Source organism: Palaemon carinicauda, chromosome 9, assembly GCF_036898095.1.
Source record: "Palaemon carinicauda isolate YSFRI2023 chromosome 9, ASM3689809v2, whole genome shotgun sequence".
NCBI classification, from domain to species: domain Eukaryota; kingdom Metazoa; phylum Arthropoda; class Malacostraca; order Decapoda; family Palaemonidae; genus Palaemon; species Palaemon carinicauda.
In genome coordinates this window covers 115,661,857-115,680,581 of record NC_090733.1, presented here as the reverse complement: position 1 = coordinate 115,680,581, position 18,725 = coordinate 115,661,857, and the positions used below count along the sequence as shown (strand labels likewise).

At 41.5% G+C, this 18,725-nt stretch overlaps 1 long non-coding RNA gene across 5 annotated transcripts in view; it reads right to left on the bottom strand.

The window, feature by feature from the left end:
• Positions 1-1,522: 1,522 nt before the first annotated feature.
• Positions 1,523-18,725, bottom strand: part of LOC137647070 (uncharacterized) — a 138,149-nt gene continuing 120,946 nt past the window's right edge. For all 5 annotated transcript variants that reach the window (XR_011045525.1, XR_011045526.1, XR_011045523.1 and 2 more), the window contains exons 3-5: positions 18,219-18,376; positions 8,257-8,393; positions 1,523-2,836 (exon numbers count right to left, since the gene is read on the bottom strand). This is a non-coding gene — a long non-coding RNA (uncharacterized lncRNA). The remainder of the gene's footprint in view (positions 2,837-8,256; positions 8,394-18,218; positions 18,377-18,725) is intronic.

Below are 18,725 nucleotides of genomic sequence, written 5' to 3'. Positions count from 1 at the left end.
CAACATCTTGCAACGGCTTCAATGGCTGCAACATCTTGCAACGGCTTCAATGGCTTTAATGGCTGCAACGGCTTCAATGGCTGCCACGTCTTGCAACGGCTTCAATGGCTGCCACGTCTTGCAACGGCTTCAATGGCTGCAACGACTTCGACCGCTTCAATGGCTGCAACGGCTTGCGACCGCTTCAATTTCTGAGACGGCTTGCGACGGCTTCAATTGCTGCAATGGCTTCAATTGCTGCAATGGCTTCAATTGCTGCAATGGCTTCAATTGCTACAATAGTGTGAAACTATCAACAATGGCTTTAATGATTGCAGTACCCAGATGGGTTTTACTGACAAGACTAACTGCAACAACAATGACAAGCTGCAATTGCTGCACTGTCAAAATCTTCAATAGTTGCATTAAAAAGAGTTGAAGTAGTACCATTGGCTCTAATGGATGGAGTGACAAATTGAACTGCAACGGTAAGGCGAGCTTCAGTGGCTGCAACATTATGACCTACAACTGCCAGACATTGTGTAATGCCAACACTATCTGCAATGGCGAGAAGAAAACTGCAAGATAATCGGCATTCTTATGTCTGAAACAGTAGTTTAAAAGCTTTTAGAGCCGCAAACAGGCAGAAGGGCTGCAACGGCATGATGAACACTGCCAGAGAGAGAGAGTAGTTATGAGGCAACCCAACGGCAATCATAAAAAGCAACACTAGATCGAAAGTATTAAAAATCGAAAGTATTAAAAAAAGTTAATTCAAATTCATTCTCCAATTGTCCACTCTTTTAACTATAAAATTCACCCTTGTGCATGAAATAAAAGTTTAGAAAAATTTATCTGAATGTTTTTCCATAAAAAAAACTCTGCATCATCTACCTGACTAAATTTTTTTTTATATAAAATTCACCCCTTGTGCAAGAAATAAAAATTATTTTCAAAAACTACAAAACTTGATCTGAATGTTTTTCATGAAAAACTGCATCATCTACATGACTCTTTAAAATTATTTTTAAACTAGCATTCATAATAAACAAAATTCTAAGCTTCTCTTAATTTAAAAATTGTTTCATAATTTCTAAGACTCTGAACTCTTACCGGTTTACCTTTCTGAACTGTGCGTATTTTAGAACACCTGTTTCAGGTTATTGTAGTTCTCTTTAATTTACCCATATGTTGAAACCACTGAAAAAAGTAAGGGCTGAAAACAATCATAGAAATTTACACTAGTTACTATATATTTTATATATTTATAAAATTGAAAAGATTGTAAACCATAAACGATTTAGTGAACATAAAAACTTTTACCTAAAAAAATTAAACTTCACATAAAGAATCTATAGTTTTCATATTTTTACTGGTTAACTCTTTAGAAATTAAATCGAAATTACCCTAACAAAACCAACTTAAAATCTGAAATGGACACAAAGTTAACAAAATGTTTTTTTTTATATAATTACACACTTTTAATGTTTTCTATAAGACATAATATGCATAGGAGGATATTTTGTGCAAGGAAGGTAGGGAGTGCTATGCAGCCGTAATTTATTGATTTTGAATTTGAATAGATCATTTTTATTACAAAGATTCAATCACTAACCTATCAAAATTAAATCAATAGCAGGTTATAGAGGTGCCAGCGAATATGCCAATTCCTCCTTTAGGTGAGAGAGCTCTAGATTAATTATGTCACAGTGAGTCAATACGATCATTAGAAGCAAGTCGGCACCGGTCACTTAATAACATGACCAAATCAGCTTCTTCGATCAATGTTGATCTACAGCATTAGATAGATACCTTTGGGCAAAGTTTATCTAATGCTAAGAGGCTATCTATACAACTACTGTATACAATAACTTAAATTAAGTATCCATATTCTAAAAGTAACAAACTAAAATATATTTGCCGTCAAAAATAAGATTTAATTCTAGGTTAAGAATATTCCAAATTAAGAGGTTAACTAAATTAGCAACTTACAGCCAAATAGATAAAATTGAAATATATCTTCCATTCTAACATTCTTAATCCAAGTTATTAACATTTATCCATGATAATTTCAGACTGAATAGTTTTTGCGTTCCATGGAATATCCCAATTATATAATTTTAATCCTAATGAAGTGCTGATTTATTTGATATTTTAGATATTAGATATAACATGTAGTTGTTGAGCTTTTATATAGACGTATTCTTAATCCTACTTACTTTCCGTATTTTTCAGAATTTCATTTATACTAAATTAAAATTTAGAAATCCTATAAAGCTCAAATGCAAACTAAATATCTTTTCACCAGCCAAAAAACTAATAATTTTTCCCCCTACCAATACATGGATTTGAAATTACAATTACGCAATCTGGCATTGGGACTATAGATTACTTTCACCCCCTTTATAATAATTTTTACATTTTATTTCATATCTAATACCTTAATTTATCTCCTCTACAGAACCCTAGATAATTTAAACTGCTACTTATTAACGGGATTGAAGCAGATCTTCAAGAAAATATAGTTACAGATTTAATTGCAGCTAAGGAACTACAACAAATCAAGGAAGAAAGTTTTGTTTGGAATTTAACTAGTTTTGTACAGTATTTACAAGAGATTACATGTAATTTAAAATTTAAGTTTCAGTAACCAATAAACCACATTCAATAAAGTGTATCTTAAAATCTGAAATCCCACATCACCTGTGACCAAACATTAGCTGTAATTTTCCGTAGCACTGTTCCCCGATCAGTAATTATTTGACTTGCAAGGATATATATCCAGGATACAGTATTGTACTTCTGATGATCATTTGCGTGAATGTTACCATATCAATATCTCCATCCACACTAGTACCTGGATAAAAAGATAAAAAATTACTATTTAAAAAACAAAAAACCTATGAAGACTGGAAATGAGAAATCCTTTCAATACAAAAATATATAGAAAACTATGATTTTATAAACTACTTAACATATAGAAAATTAAAATAATCTAACCAATTATTTTGCTTTTACATAAATTTTCAGATACATGACTGGGCATAGCCAAGTCTAATCTTGGTTGGCTATAACCGGTAAATAAATATGAAAAACAGAATAATTAGTACCTGTAAAATTCAAATACAGTATTCGCCAATGGCAGTTTCTGCTTAACATGTTATTAACAACAAGAGATTTATAACATTTAGCCTTACTAAGTTGGAAAAAAAAATCTTAAAAACTTTCAAGAATTAATTGAGAAAAGAACCCTAATGATTCTTTTACAATTATACCAATTATACAAAACTTTATAAATCTACATTTTAATTGTCATTTTATCAACAAAGGTATCCTAGCTGTTCATATTTACAATTAATTCTGTTTAGCAGTTATTTTAAAAGATTAGGATTACAAGAGTATTAAAAAAGTTTAAGGTTCAAAGATCTGAGTACCTAATCACTCAAAAATTTAGAATAGTAATCTTCAATTGTTAATTCCAGTGCCAGGTTCCCACAGTACTATCATTCAAGTAGAATTAGGCCCCATATATAGTTTGGTGCTATGGCCAAGTTGGCAATCTAGTGCCGAGGTGCAAACCCACAGTGGCACTGCTGGCAAGATTAAAAGCTTGGACAGTATGGAGTAACTGAAGCAGGAATAGAGTTACAGAGGGCAAAATTAGAAGCTAGGACAGTATGGAATAACTGAAGCAGGAATAAAAGTAGAGAGGGCAAAATTGGAAGCTAGGACATTATGGAATAACTGAAGCAGGAATAGAAGTACAGAAGGCAAAATTGAAAGCTCGGACAGTATGGGATAACTGAAGCAGGAATAGAGGTACAAAAGGCAAAATTGGAAGCTAGGACATTATGGAATAACTGAAGCAGGAATAGAGGTACAGAAGGCAAAATTGGAAGCTAGGACATTATGGAATAACTGAAGCAGGAATAGAGGTACAGAGGGCAAAATTGGAAGCTAGGACATTATGGAATAACTGAAGCAGGAATAGAAGTACAGAAGGCAAAATTAAAAGCTCGGACAGTATGGAATAACTGAAGCAGGAATAGAAGTACAGAAGGCAAAATTGGAAGCTAGGACATTATGGAATAACTGAAGCAGGAATAGAGGTACAGAAGGCAAAATTGGAAGCTAGGACATTATGGAATAACTGAAGCAGGAATAGAGGTACAGAAGGCAAAGTTTGAAGCTAGGACATTATGGAATAACTGAAGCAGGAATAGAGGTACAGAAGGCAAAATTGGAAGCTAGGACATTATGGAATAACTGAAGCAGGAATAGAGGTACAGAAGGCAAAATTGAAAGCTCGGACATTATGGAATAACTGAAGCAGGAATAGAAGTACAGAAGGCAAAATTAAAAGCTCGGACAGTATGGAATAACTGACGCAGGAATAGAGGTACAAAAGGCAAAATTGGAAGCTAGGACAGTATGGAATAACTGAAGCAGGAATAGAAGTACAGAAGGCAAAATTGGAAGCTAGGACAGTATGGAATAACCGAAGCAGGAATAGAGGTACAGAGGGCAAAATTGGAAGCTAGGACAGTATGGAATAACTGAAGCAGGAATAGAGAGGTACAGAGGGCAAAATTGGAAGCTAGGACATTATGGAATAACTGAAGCAGGAATAGAAGTACAGAAGGCAAAATTGAAAGCTCGGACAGTATGGAATAACTGAAGCAGGAATAGAGGTACAGAAGGCAAAATTGGAAGCTAGGACAGTATGGAATAACTGAAGCAGGAATAGAAGTACAGAAGGCAAAATTGGAAGCTAGGACAGTATGGAATAACTGAAGCAGGAATAGAGGTACAGAAGGCAAAATTGGAAGCTAGGACAGTATGGAATAACTGAAGCTGGAATAGAGGTACAGAGGGCAAAATTGGAAGCTAGGACAGTATGGTATAACTGAAGCAGGAATAGGGGTACAGAGGGCAAAATTGGAAGCTAGGACATTATGGAATAACTGAAGCAGGAATAGAAGTACAGAAGGCAAAATTGAAAGGTCGGACAGTATGGAATAACTGAAGCAGGAATAGAGGTACAGAAGGCAAAATTGGAAGCTAGGACAGTATGGAATAACTGAAGCAAGAATAGAAGTACAGAAGGCAAAATTGGAAGCTAGGACAGTATGGAATAACTGAAGCAGGAATAGAGGTACAGAGGGCAAAATTGGAAAATAGGCCAGTATGGAATAACTGAAGCAGGAAGAGAGGTACAGAAGGAAAAATTGAAAGCTAAGACAGTATGGAATAACTAAAGCAGGAATAGAGGTACAGAAGGTAAAATTGAAAGCTAATACAGTATGGAATAAGTGAAGCAGGAATAGAAGTACAGAAGGCAAAATTGAAAGCTTGGACAGTATGAAATACAGTAACTGAAGCAGGGATAGAGGTACAGAAGGCAAAATTGAAAGCTTAGACTGTATGGAATAACTGAAGCAGGAATAGAGGTACAGAAGGCAAATTTGAAAGCTTGGACAGTATGGAATAATTCGAGCAGGAATAGAGGTGCAGAAGGCAAAATTTAAAGCTGTGACAGTATGGAATAACTGAAGCAGGAATAGAAGTGCAGAAGGCAAAATTTAAAGCTTGGAAAGTATGGAATAACTGAAGCAGGAATAGAGGTACTGAAGGTAAAATTGAAAGATAGGACAGTATGGAATAAAAGCAGGAATAGAAGTACAGAATGCAAAATTTAAAGCTTGGACAGCATGGAATAACTGAAGCAGGAATAGAGGTACTGAAGGTAAAATTGAAAGATAGGACAGTATGGAATAAAAGCAGGAATAGAAGTACAGAAGGCAAAATTGAAAGATAGGACACAATGGAATAACTGAAGCAGGAATAAGGTACAGAAGCCAAAATTGAAAGCTAGGATAGTAGGGAATAACTGAAGCAAGAATAGAAGTACAGAAGGCAAAATTGAAAGTTAGGACAGCATGGAATAGCTGAAGCAGGAATAGAGGTACAGAAGGCAAACTTGAAAGATAGGACTGTATGGAATAACTGAAGCAGGAATAGAGGTACAGAAGGCAAAATTGAAAGATAGGACACAATGGAATAACTGAAGCAGGAATAAGGTACAGAAGCCAAAATTGAAAGCTAGGATAGTAGGGAATAACTGAAGCAAGAATAGAAGTACAGAAGGCAAAATTGAAAGTTAGGACAGCATGGAATAGCTGAAGCAGGAATAGAGGTACAGAAGGCAAACTTGAAAGATAGGACAGTATGGAATAACTGAAGCAGGAATATAGGTACAGAAGGCAAAGTTGAGAGCTAGGACATTATGGAATAACTGAAGCAGGAATAGAGGTACAGAAGGCAAATTTGAAAGCTAGAACAGTATGGAATAACTAGAGCAGGAATAGAGGTACAAAAGGCAAAATTGGAAGCTAGGACAGTATGGAATAGGTGAAGCAGGAATAGAGGTAAAGAAGGCAAAAGTGATGCAACTAAGAGCTAAAGGATAAGAAATTTTCGTGCAATGTCCTTGGCGCTGTGACACTACAGAGCAATCCCATTGATATATAAGTAGTTATATTGCAACAATTCACTGACTTCAATTAGATTACAGTGCAGTACTGCACTGTATATTAAAGCAGGCGAATCGGTAATGTCACCTTTACTACCAGGCTAACTAAAAATAATTTGGAAGACAAACCAAAATTTGATTAAGTTAGGATTTGAAATAACTAGGCATTATCTATTTAGCTAATTTGCATGAAGCACTAAGGGGCTTTGATAAAATCCATATTGGAAATAATTTACTACCTCATTTCACACACAGTCAACCATTAAATTCAAAAGTATAAACGTAGGCATTATATTATTATATCAAGCACTCTTGCATTAAACCGTACATGCTCAAATCACCTGCAGATACTGCCAACATCCAAGAGGGCATATTAGAATGGAAACAATTATAAAATATCCGAATGAGTTATACTAACTGGAAACTAAGCTTTAGTGGGAGTATCTATAAAGGGACATAATTTTTGTCTTATAGAGTATTTGAGATTATGGATACCTGGTAACCAGAAAGTAATTATTACTCAATCTTAGTACAGTATATGACAAATCTCTTGTGCTTTAGAATTGCACAACTATGAACCTCGAGAGAAAAACAAAGGTAACAGATTGCAGGATTTTGAATAGGGAGCGCGAGTTTTTTCTTATATAAAAACACGCTCCTCGAGAAATGAGCTTTGATTTATAAACATACCAGCAGTTGTAGCAATTGTATTTACATTACAGTACCATATTGCAACGTTAAAAACTATTCATAACTATAAAAAGCTAAATATCATGCTAAAGCACAATCTTGAGATTTATAATTTGAATCTCAAAGTGAATACCCCGGTCAACTTATTAAAAAGCCATTTAAGCAAAATAAAGACATTGTCTAGAAAGGTTGATAATCTGTTTGAACAGGCAAATAACTAGATCAAATATGCATAAGAAATAACTTTCTACTACAAATACCCTAACAAAACTTTAGACTTGACTTTCAATTTTCAATTGCAACTGATATAACTTAAGATTAACTTTACTGTTAAACTAACTAGTAGAATTCCACAATTTTAATTCTTTGAAGATGGTATATTATGTATGATCTACAACGAATAGCCATTGATAAAAACCAAGCCCTGAAACTTTTGTTTTTCACTCTAGAACTTACAAACACACACTGTTTAACTTCAAAATATGATAAGCCTTCTGATTATTGTACGTACCTACAGCTCACAAGCAAGCTAATTTCAACATCTTTACACTAGTTCATTTTAGTTTTCCCTACAGCAATATGGATTGGAAATTAAAGCATTGTATAGTCCAGGACCTTAGGTAACTGGTAACTCACAACCCCTGCAAGCACATTTTGGCCTCTCAAATCTTAAGCTTTAAATCTTATTAATTTTCTACACCTATTGACACAAAGGGCCTCTGTTAGATTTTGCCAGTCGTCTCTATCTTGAGCTTTTAATTCAATACTTCTCCATTCAATAGAATTAAATTTACTATCTACAGAATACTAGTTCCTAAACTACTGCTTATTAATGAGGTTGCAGCATATCTACAAGAAATTATAGTTAAAGATTTCATTGCAGATAAGGATAAGAAACATATCAAGGAAGAAATTTTGCTTGAAAGTATAGGTTTGTACAGTATTTACGAGAGTAAATTTTAACCTAGAATTTTAGTTTCAGTCAATCATAAACCATAGTTAATAAAGTTTATCTTAAAAATCTGAAATCCAACATCACCTGTGACAAACATTACCTGTGATTTGCCGTAGCACGGTCCCCTGATCAGTAGTAGTGATTTGGCGTACATAGCTATATCCAGGATGCACTATTGTACTTCTGATGGTCATTGATGTACATGTTACCAATCAATATCTCTATCCACACTAGTACCTAGAAAAGAAAACATTACTATTGAAAAAAAAATATTATTAATTGAAACCTATGAACACTTAAAATGAGACTAGAAAACGGATTTTGAGCGAAGCGAAAAATCTATTTTTGGGTGAGATAGCCATGACGTCCTGATGGAAGGTTCCTTCAGTAGCTTCCTTGGGTATATTTGACTACAGGGATATTCCCAGAGAATTAAACTAAAGGTTATCACAGAATTCTAACTTCTGGTGCGAGTACCCTAAAGGTTTCCCTCTAGGATATCGTATATCAACAGGGGATGCATGTATTAACACGCCACATAGCTAACTGCACCCCATATAGAGTTAACACTTCGATATGGAAAGGTGGAGAATAACTGGGGAGCCGTTCCACAGTTACACTCGTCCGTGGCTGCTTTTGGTACTCAAAACGTAAACAAACGGGCGCCATTGTTAAATGACGTCACGTCCGTCCTCATCCTGAGGCCAGCTTCTTGCTAATCTCCATGATACAGCAGAACAGGGCGGGGCCTGAAAGGCTGGACTAGAATAGACGGGAGGGTCCATCAGGACGTCATGGCTATCTCACCCAAAAATAGATTTTTCGCTTCGCTCAAAATCCGTTTTTTGGGCTCAAGCCATGACGTCCTGATGGAAGTGTACCAGAGAATTAATGTATTGTGGAAATTTTCCCCTTTTTATGCAAGTGCCAAGGGCTTCGAATACAGGTATGTAAAGTGTCCTTGCTAGAGTTTCCGTGGGGATCCAGCTTCCTGCCCCCCTGGCAGAGAAGTCCCGGTGGACCATACCAATATCTCGAAGTGATCATTGAAGGGCTACTCACCCTGCGGAGAGTTCGTGCAGGACTCGGAGACAAGACAGAAGGTTAATATTTGGGTAGGAACATTATCAAGCATAGGTAAGTGATAAACAATCACTACGCTCCTTGGAGGAGAGATCAATCTGGTCTCGAAGGCAGGACGAAGGTAAGTATTCGGGTAGGAATATTACACAGCATGGGTGAGTATATAATACAAGTAAATTTATATTATTCTTCTCATTCAAGAGGAAGGGGTTAAATGAAACTATGACAATCATATATTTCATAATAAATAATAGGAGCTGAGAGAGACGCACATGTAATAAAATAGACATTTTATTTCATAGATTGCAGATTATTGTGATAACAATTGCAATGATAAGTGTAAAGTTAATTTACAATAATAAAGAATAATGTACATAGAAAACAAAAGACTTCAATCTTGAATCTGAAAGAAATTTCACTTTTAGAAACACAAGTTCCAGAGGAACGTCAGTCTTTATCAAATAAAAACACATCATGCCCTAGAGCATGTGGCACTCATGTGAAGTCTATGACATTTCACCTTGATAAGAACAGTCTATTAGAAACACTAAGTGTCCATGAAATCACTATGTATCACGAGAGGGTCAACAGAGGCACCCGTAGAGTTAAAGTCCCAAGTAACTCACTGTTCTATGCAGAGCTAAACGGCAGGTTTCATAACACTACCTGCGGCTACCACGAAATGTTTAACTTCATGCACTTGCTTCGCATAGTGCTTGAAGAAAACGCGCGACGATTTCCACCCTGTGAAGCTCTTGAGGCTTTCAAAATCCATGCTCTGGAAGAAATTCAGAGAAGACGCGACTTTTCTAGGATCATGACCTGCGGGTGTACTATCAGAATCCGCTCTGCGAATGAAGTAGGTGATTTTCGCTCTTAGTTGTTTCATTGACAGATCACTACCCGATGTTTCTCCTTTGAAGAGTTGTCCTCCACTGAAGTCTGAAGTTCTTCGAAGATAGACCTTAAGACTCTCCACTGGGCATAGAGAGACATCTTCCTTCAGGGGGCAGATTCTCCAAGTGCCCCATCTCTTGGTTGGTAGTTCATTCTTTGCGAGAAACGTCGGATCAGGGAAGAGGGTAAGTTCTCCTGTATCTGCGAACAGGATATGACCCTCGTCTCTTGACAATGCCACTATTTCGCTGACTCGGGCTCCCGAGGCGAGAGCAAAAAGGAAGATAACTTTTTGAGTCAGGTCTTTTAGAGGGCACGAATCGTTGTCCAGGTTAGAGGCAAAATGGAGCACCTTGTCCAGGGACCAGGAGATAAGTTTTGGCGGAGGTGCTGGGCGTAGTCTAGCGCATGCCTTTGGTAGTTTATTGAAGATATCACTGGACAGATCAATCTGGAAAGCGTACAGTAGTGGTCTAGTCAAAGCCGATTTGCAGGTGGAAATCATGTTGGCTGCCAAGCCTTGTCCATGAAGGTGAATGAAGAAGGACATGCAAAAATCAATGGTGATTTCCGTAGGATTTTTTGCTTTGACGAACGAGACCCACTTTCTCCAGGAAGATTCGTATTGCCGTCGTGTGGATTCAGTCTTGTATTCCTCGAGGAAGTCTAGACTTTTCTTCGAGATTCCAAACCTTTTCTTTGCGGCTAAGGAGAGAAAATCATAAGATGAAGGTCCCTGACTTTCAGTGATGAAGCGAAGACAGTCGACTTCTGTACTTGTTGAGAGAGAACTGGGTCCGGTAGGGGGATCAGCGTGGGCTGCAGCTCCAGGACCAGAGGGTACCAATTGCTCCGGGGCCACTTGGGAGCCACTAGGGCCGCTGTCCTTTTGAAGGTTCTCAGTTTGGAGAGGACTTTCAGCAGAATGTTGGGGGGAGGGAACAGGTATATCCTGGACCATCTGTTCCAATCCAGTGACATGGCATCCACTGCTTCTGCCTTGGGGTCCTCGTACGGGGCCACATATCGAGGAAGTTGATTGTTGTCGCTCGTTGCGAAGAGATCGATCTGAAGTTCCGGGACTTGGTGAGAGATGAAGGAGAATGATCTTGAGTCTAGAGACCATTCCGACTCTATTGGGCTTGTCTGTGATAAGAGCGTCCGCTGTCACGTTGCGGAATCCTTGTAGGTGAACTGCAGACAGGTGCCATTTCTTCTTTTCTGCCAGGCGAAAGATCGGAAGAAGTACCTGATTTATCTGGGGCGATCTCGAGCCCTGACGATTGAGACATCTGACTACCACCGAGTTGTCCAGAGTCAGACGGATGTGGATCGAGGGAGGCGGGGAGAGTTTCTTCAGGGTGAGAAAAACCGCCATGGCCTCCAAGATGTTGATGTGAAACGTCTTGAATAGAGGAGACCATGTTCCCTGAACCTGTCGTTGGTGGGAGTGACCTCCCCAACTCTCCAGTGAAGCGTCCGTGTGGATGTTGATCGATGGAGGCGGGTGTTGAAGAGGAATGGAAATTTTCAGGGCCATTGCTTCCGACCACGGCTTTAATAGTAAGCGAAGTCTGTTTGGAAGCCGTCTCTTGAGGTCTCTTCGAGCGATGGATGTGAAACGTCTCCAGACTCCCGCGGCATCCTTTAGCTGTGCGCAAAGCACTGGGTTTGTCACAGAGGCGAACTGTAGAGAGCCGAGAACTTGTTCCTGCTGTCGTCTTGAGATCCGTTTGGATTTCAGCAGTCTTCTGACAGACCCTGCTATTTCCTTCCTTTTCTTCTGCGGGATGGAAAGGTGGTGTGACTGAAGATCCCAATGTATTCCCAACCATTGGAACTTCTGAGCTGGAGAGAGGCGAGATTTCTCGGTGTTTATCTTGAATCCCAGATGCTCTAGGAACTGGGTGACTTTGTTGCAGGCTCTTACACAATCTTCGGGCGATGTCGCCCAGACCAGCCAGACGTCTAGGTAGGCCATCACTTGGACGCCGTGAAGGCGGAGCTGTTGGACGATGGCGTCTGCCAGCTTGGTGAAGATCCGTGGAGCCACGTTGAGCCCAAAGGGCATGGCCCTGAAGGTGTAACTTTTCCTTTAGAGTCGAAATCCTAGGTAGGAGGAAGCGTGATGATTCATTGGAACGTGCCAGTAGGCATCCACCAGGTCTATGGAGACTGTGTAGGCCCCTTGAGGCAGAAGGGTCCTTATTTGTTGGAGAGTCCATCTTGAACTTGTTGTTCGAAATGAACTTGTTGAGAGGGGATAAGTCTAGAATATGACCGAGTTTATCGGAGTCCTTCTTGGGAACGCAAAATAGTCTCCCTTGGAACCTGGTTGACTTTACCCTCCTGATCACCTTCTTGTTCATGAGTTCTAGGACGTATTCTTCCAGGAGGGGGATTGACTGTTGGAAGAATTGCTGGAAGGCTGGGGGTGGTTGCGTCCAGCTCCAGCCTAGTCCCTTCTTGACGATGCTGTGTGCCCAGGGATCGAAGGTCCAACGATCCTGGAATTGGCGGAGTCTTCCTCCCACCGGAAGCACTTCATTGCTTCTGGTGTCCCGAGGGTTTGCCATCTCGGCCGCTAGCTCCCCTTCCTCCTCAGCCTCTGGAGGGGCGGCGAGACAAATCTCTGCCGGAACCTCTGTTTGAGCCCCTACCTCTGGGACGAAAGGTAGTAGCCTGTTGCTCAAATGCAGGGGTAAAGACCGGTGACTGCGACACCACCGGTTGGGGGACCAACTGAAAGGTCTGCTGTGGCTGTGCGGCCACTTGGGGAGTAGCGGAACCCGGAAACTGCCGTCTCTGTTGACATTGCTGGAGTTTCGGTTTCTGAGACTTCCTCTTAGGTTGAGGGCCATCGTCCTGAGAGGATTTCCTTTTTCTCGACATACCCCACTTGTGGAGAAGGTTCCTGTTCTCTGTGGCGGCCTTGTCTGCAATCTCTTTCACCAGGGAGGAGGGAAAAAGATATTTACCCCAGATATTAGAGGAAATCAACCTCCGGGGTTCGTGTTTTACCGTCGCGCTGGCAAACACGAATTCACGACAGGCTCTGCGAGACTTAGTGAAGCTATACAGGTCCTTAGTCACCGTTGCCAAGTGTGTTTTGGCTAGGACCATGTAAAAGTCCGGGACTCTAGCATCCCCGGCCATAAGTTCAAGCTGTACCTGGAGGGACAGCGATGCGGCAAGCCTCTCCTTCGTATCCTGTTCCCTACGAAGGAGGTGATCATTTAGCCTTGGGAGGTCCTCATTGAACTGACGACCGGCTACGTCAGGCTCTAACTTACACACCGTGAAGGTTGACTGGACGTCTTTCCAGCGCCTATCATCGGGAGGAACGGTAAGGGAGAAGGGTCAGCATTCCTCAAGTGCAGGGTAAGGTTTCCCTTCCTCCACTGCCTTTAAGACCGCTGTGAAGGCCTTTTCGATAAAGGGGAAAGTCGCAGCATTCGGCGCAACGAAGGTTGGGTGCTTCTTACTGAGCGCCGGCATCTTGGAGTTGGTGAAACCCCTACTCTTCACAGCACTGGCTAGCATAGCCTAGGCCTTCGCGAGATCGAACACTATTACTTCCTTCAGTTCGGTCTCTTCCTTTGAGGCTGGTTCGGACCTGAGCCGGACGTAACAGTCCGGATAAGCCTCGAAGTTCGGGAAGAATTCCACTTCTTCCAACAAGATAAGAGCCAACCTTCTCACTGATGAAGATCTTACCAGTCGTGATCGGCATATGCTCGGCATATCTCCATGGGTTAGTATCCGAGCAAGCGGGGAGGTCCTTAACCGAAATCAGTTTCGGTTGTTTAAATTTGACTAGGGTAGACCGGAATTGCTCCTGGGTCTCTCGAAGTTTTCTTTCCATGAGGGCTTCAAGCATCTTGAAGACCTCCTGAGTGCCCGATGGAAGAGGGTCCGGAAGTCGAAGGAACAGGTTCCTCGGACGGTGCAGGAGTCGCTGCGGGAGTAAGAGTGGGAGCGACCTTGGACTCCGAATCAGGATATTCCACCTGATCTTCCTCATAGTCGAGCTCCTCGCCCATGAGGTTCTTCTCCGTCTCTTCCGACACTTCCGACATACGTTCCACGTTATCGGAATCCAAGTGGCACTCGTGCATGGACTGGGCCATGACGATATCAGGTTCCACCACGAGCTGGACGGTGGGGATCTGATCACTGGGGATCACAGTCTTTTGATGCCTTTGGAAACAGCAAGGCCCTCAAATCTTCGCTGGCGAGATACGGTCCAGTGGCGTTCTTCTGGAAGCCACGCATCCACTTGCGTAGCTTCTCTCGAGCGTTGTCCCTTGCCTCCACAGAAGGAGTATCGTCGAACGCCTCAGCCAAACGACTCTTGCAGACTGTACAGTGCTGCGGGTCCCAGTATTTCAGGTCGCCTCTCTTGGCGGCGCAGGGGGCGTGGGTCCGGCACGCCTTGTGCCCGTAGAAGTCCGGGCGCTTCACTCCACAAAAGTTGCTTTTGCACATCATACACTCCTCCTGTAAAAGAAAGAGATCACGAGCACATGGAAGGCACAAGAATGACTTACATTACTCTAAAATTAAGACAACCCAATCCAAATTTTTAAGCATTAAAATAATTCATAAGGTATTACAATGCCTGAGAGTAGTGAGCGGGAAAGGAAGTAGATAGACACACACTTGTGAATCCCGCCCAGCTGGTCACCGCAACCCCATCAGCAGGCAATCTCCTTTGTGGCCGAAGGTCACAAAACGGTAATCCACATGGACAAGCCGTGGTGGGTAGAAGCTAAGCCTCCAACAGAAACTGCCCGCGAGGTGCAGCAGGGACCGAGACCACTCAGATCCCCGGGCAGAAGGGGAAATAGAAGAACCCCTTATTAGATATAGGTTCCGGCAATCGGCCGCACCAAGACACACAGAGCACGCTGGAATATTGCAATGTGCAAGCAGACAGCACAGCCACAATCTCAGATGGCAAGACAACACCTATACATGGAAGTGGCCAAGCCATCCGGCTGCAGTACGCTAGCTGTCGGCATGCTGTCGGCAGGCATGAGAAGGGGCGCATGTCCCTCAACGTCTCCAGGGGGTGCCGGCAGACCGACGGCACGCCGGAGGCCGGTCCTGCAGGGTGGAAGGCATCAAGACAGACACATTGAGTATCTAAATTATAATACCCTCGTGGCGACCGCCGGCACAGCGGCGGGTCGCCGGCAGGAGGCGGCGGCTCCGGCAGCCGACGGCTGACTGCCTGGTGAGCTTGGATCAATTCATAAGATAGATATGTATATGGTTGTATACCTAGACCGCCGGCATCAATGCCGGCACGCCGGTGGCCGGCACGGAGGGTCGGCCAGCTGTTACTAGGTAAAATGGTGGGTGGGACGTCGGCTGTATGCCGACGGAAGGCGGAAGCCTCCGGCACACGGAGGGCTGACGTCTTAGAGGGGGGAGGGCATCTTATGAAAGAATGTCACCAGAGGCAAGGCAGTATCGCCGGCGGTGGAGGCGGCAAGGGACCGGCACCAGGATAGATGGAGGGAAAGGTAAGGAGGGATGGAAGGGGTAAGATCACATACCTCTCCGGCATCCCTCCGGAGAGAGTGCACTCACGATAGGACCAGATACTCCAAGCATCCGGCGGGAGGGGTCTGGCAATCGGCCGGGTGTCTGGGGTAACCCAAGGGAGGGTTAGAGGGCACTCAAGAGGGGGAAACCCCCGCCAGCCGGACCGCTGCCGGCAACTACCCCCATAGAACGCCATGAAGGGCACGTGCACCAGAGCGGCCAGCTCAGCAGGAGAACAGGCTAGCCCCACCACTCCACCCACGGGAGGAGTTGTAGGACCAAGGACAGATGTGCATAGGCAAGCCCACACCAAAGGGATAGGTGGGGAGGGAGAAGATGAGGGGTCCCTCCATAGGGGAGACCCCGTACAAGAACGGCCACCAAGGAGAGGGAGAACGCTCCCTAACCTAGGTTAGGTAACCAGAATGAGAATGGTACAGGAGTACCGTCTCAAACAACAAAAGCACAGAATCAACCCCCAGAGCTTAACCTAGAGAAGGAGGGTTAACTCCTAGGCTAGGCAAGCTGAAAGACACATCGCAAGTTGCAGGGAGGAAGGAGCAACCCAACCAAGTGCTACTGAGGAAGGGCAGAGCCACTCCCTATTTCTCGGTCACGACCCTAAGGGGGGATCATTCCCTTAGGGTAGACAGAGAAGCGATAAATACTCTGTTTTGTAGACAAGATTCCTCTATATAGAAGGGGAAGCAGGCCCACACAGAGGGAATGCCCGCAGGCAGGGGATTAGGGGGCATATAGGGGTTCCTACATTTAGGTTAGGGTGGAAAGATACGCAATCAACCCAGTCCCCTATATGGTCCCCGAAGGCGAAAACACTTACATCACAGTTAACAGTATGTTTGATAATGCCACAATCTTCATAACTTAACCTAGGAACACTGGTATATATCATGCATGAACACAAGCACTAGGATATCCAGCCTAAGGGCTAAGCTAGCGATCCAGTATGGGGTCGAACGGCGACCGAGTCAGATGAGCGCTAAAACACGATATAAGTAATTCCTAGCTATGAAGACTAAATAACTAATAATATTAATTAGTTAAGAGACCGGATAAAGCTGTTCTGGCTAACTAAATAAAGCATGCAAATGAACAGCGACGCCATAAAATGGCGCGTCCGGGATCGGCACAGCTCTGCCACAAAACACAATATTTTACGAAAAGTAGACGTTACTTTACGGCTAGAGCTTATTTAAACAATACTGGGACCTGGTACTCAACTTTCCAGAAGAAGGCGAGGCTGAAGGTAACGACATAACGGCGATGTAAGAAGATGAAAATCGCACACTAAGGAAAATCCGACCAAAGCAAGGAGCTACAGGTTGAAGGATGAGGACGGACGTGACGTCATTTAGCAATGGCGCCCGTTTGTTTACGTTTTGAGTACCAAAAGCAGCCATGGACGAGTGTAACTGTGGAACGGCTCCCCAGTTATTCTCCACCTTTCCACATCGAAGTGTTAACTCTATACAGGGTGCAGATAGCTATGTGTCGTGTTAATACATGCGTCCCCTGTTGATATACGATATCCTAGAGGGAAACCTTTAGGGTACTCGCACCAGAAGTTAGAATTCTGTGATAACCTTTAGTTTAATTCTCTGGGAATATCCCTGTAGTCAAATATACCCAAGGAAGCTACTGAAGGAACCTTCCATCAGGACATCATGGCTTGAGCCCAAAAAGGAAAATATTTCCCTACAAAAGTCTAGAAAACTCATTTTGCTTAACTTCATCACTAAGAATAGAATTAAAATCCTCTTGCCAATCATTTTGCTTTAACACAGGTTTTAGATACATGACTGGTTATAGCAAAGTCTTATCCTGGTGGTTGAAAACGGCAAGCACAACTAAGCAACCTCTCAGGCCATAAAATCTCAAACCTCATCACAAGACTTAAAATTTTGTACCAATTATTTTTATTCAATATTAAAAATCAAAATACTGATAAATATTGCAAATATTCCACTCCAGATTACAGTAGGTTTAAAAGCAAATTTTACCTAACTCCATTCCTATGGATCTTCTAGCATAATTATCTTTTACCAACAAAGCCACATTTCATAAAATCAAAAATAACATCTTCTATTTTTTTTTTTAATTTGAAATTGCCCTGTGAGAATAATTAACCACCCGAATAGAGAATTCAGTGTAGCCTTTAAATTTGTTTCCCTTAATATTAGGGTTACTTTTCTAGAAAATTAAATCTAAAGTTGAATGGAAAATGTTCAGCTTTTTGAGAAAGAAATCTTTGAAAAACTCAAATTTTTTATTCAATAATGTAACTAGCAATTTGTCCACTAGTGCATGTATCGCCTAACCGGTAGATAAATAGAAAGATACAAGAATATAAACTTTACATATTCACAGATAATTAAAGTCTATCTCTTAAAATCTTATGAGTGAACAGTCTATATTTTAGCCTTATTAAGTTCAAACATTGGGTTTAAAAAAAATTATCTAAGAATTAAATTTGACAAAAAGCCCAAATTATTTTTTACCCAAACTTACACAAGAAGTTGATAAATCTGCATCTTTATTTTTGAAACTGCCATTACTGTAAAACAGCTGCTCGTAAATACAATTCGTTGTGTTCGTGACATCCTCCATAGTTCATAATTTTCCAGGTATTAACTTCAAGAACCTTTGGCAGTGATCTTAAAAGATTCCTATTCAAAGAGCATTAAAAAGTCTTAATATTCAAAGATTTGTGTATACTTATTCACTCAAAACTTAGAATAGCATCTAAAACTGTTAAATCAAATGCCAATATCACAAACAAAATTTGTACCCATATACCTCATTTCACGCATTCACCAATTTAAATTTCCTGCATTTTCATGGTACATTAATTCAAAAGTATAAACGTAGGAATTATAAAATCATATAAAGCACTCTCGCATTAAATTAAACATGCTCATTTACTTGCAGATACTGCAGAGATCCAAGAGTACGTATTAGAAAGGAAACAATGATAGAAAATCTGAACGAGTTATATTTATTGGAAACTAAGCTTTA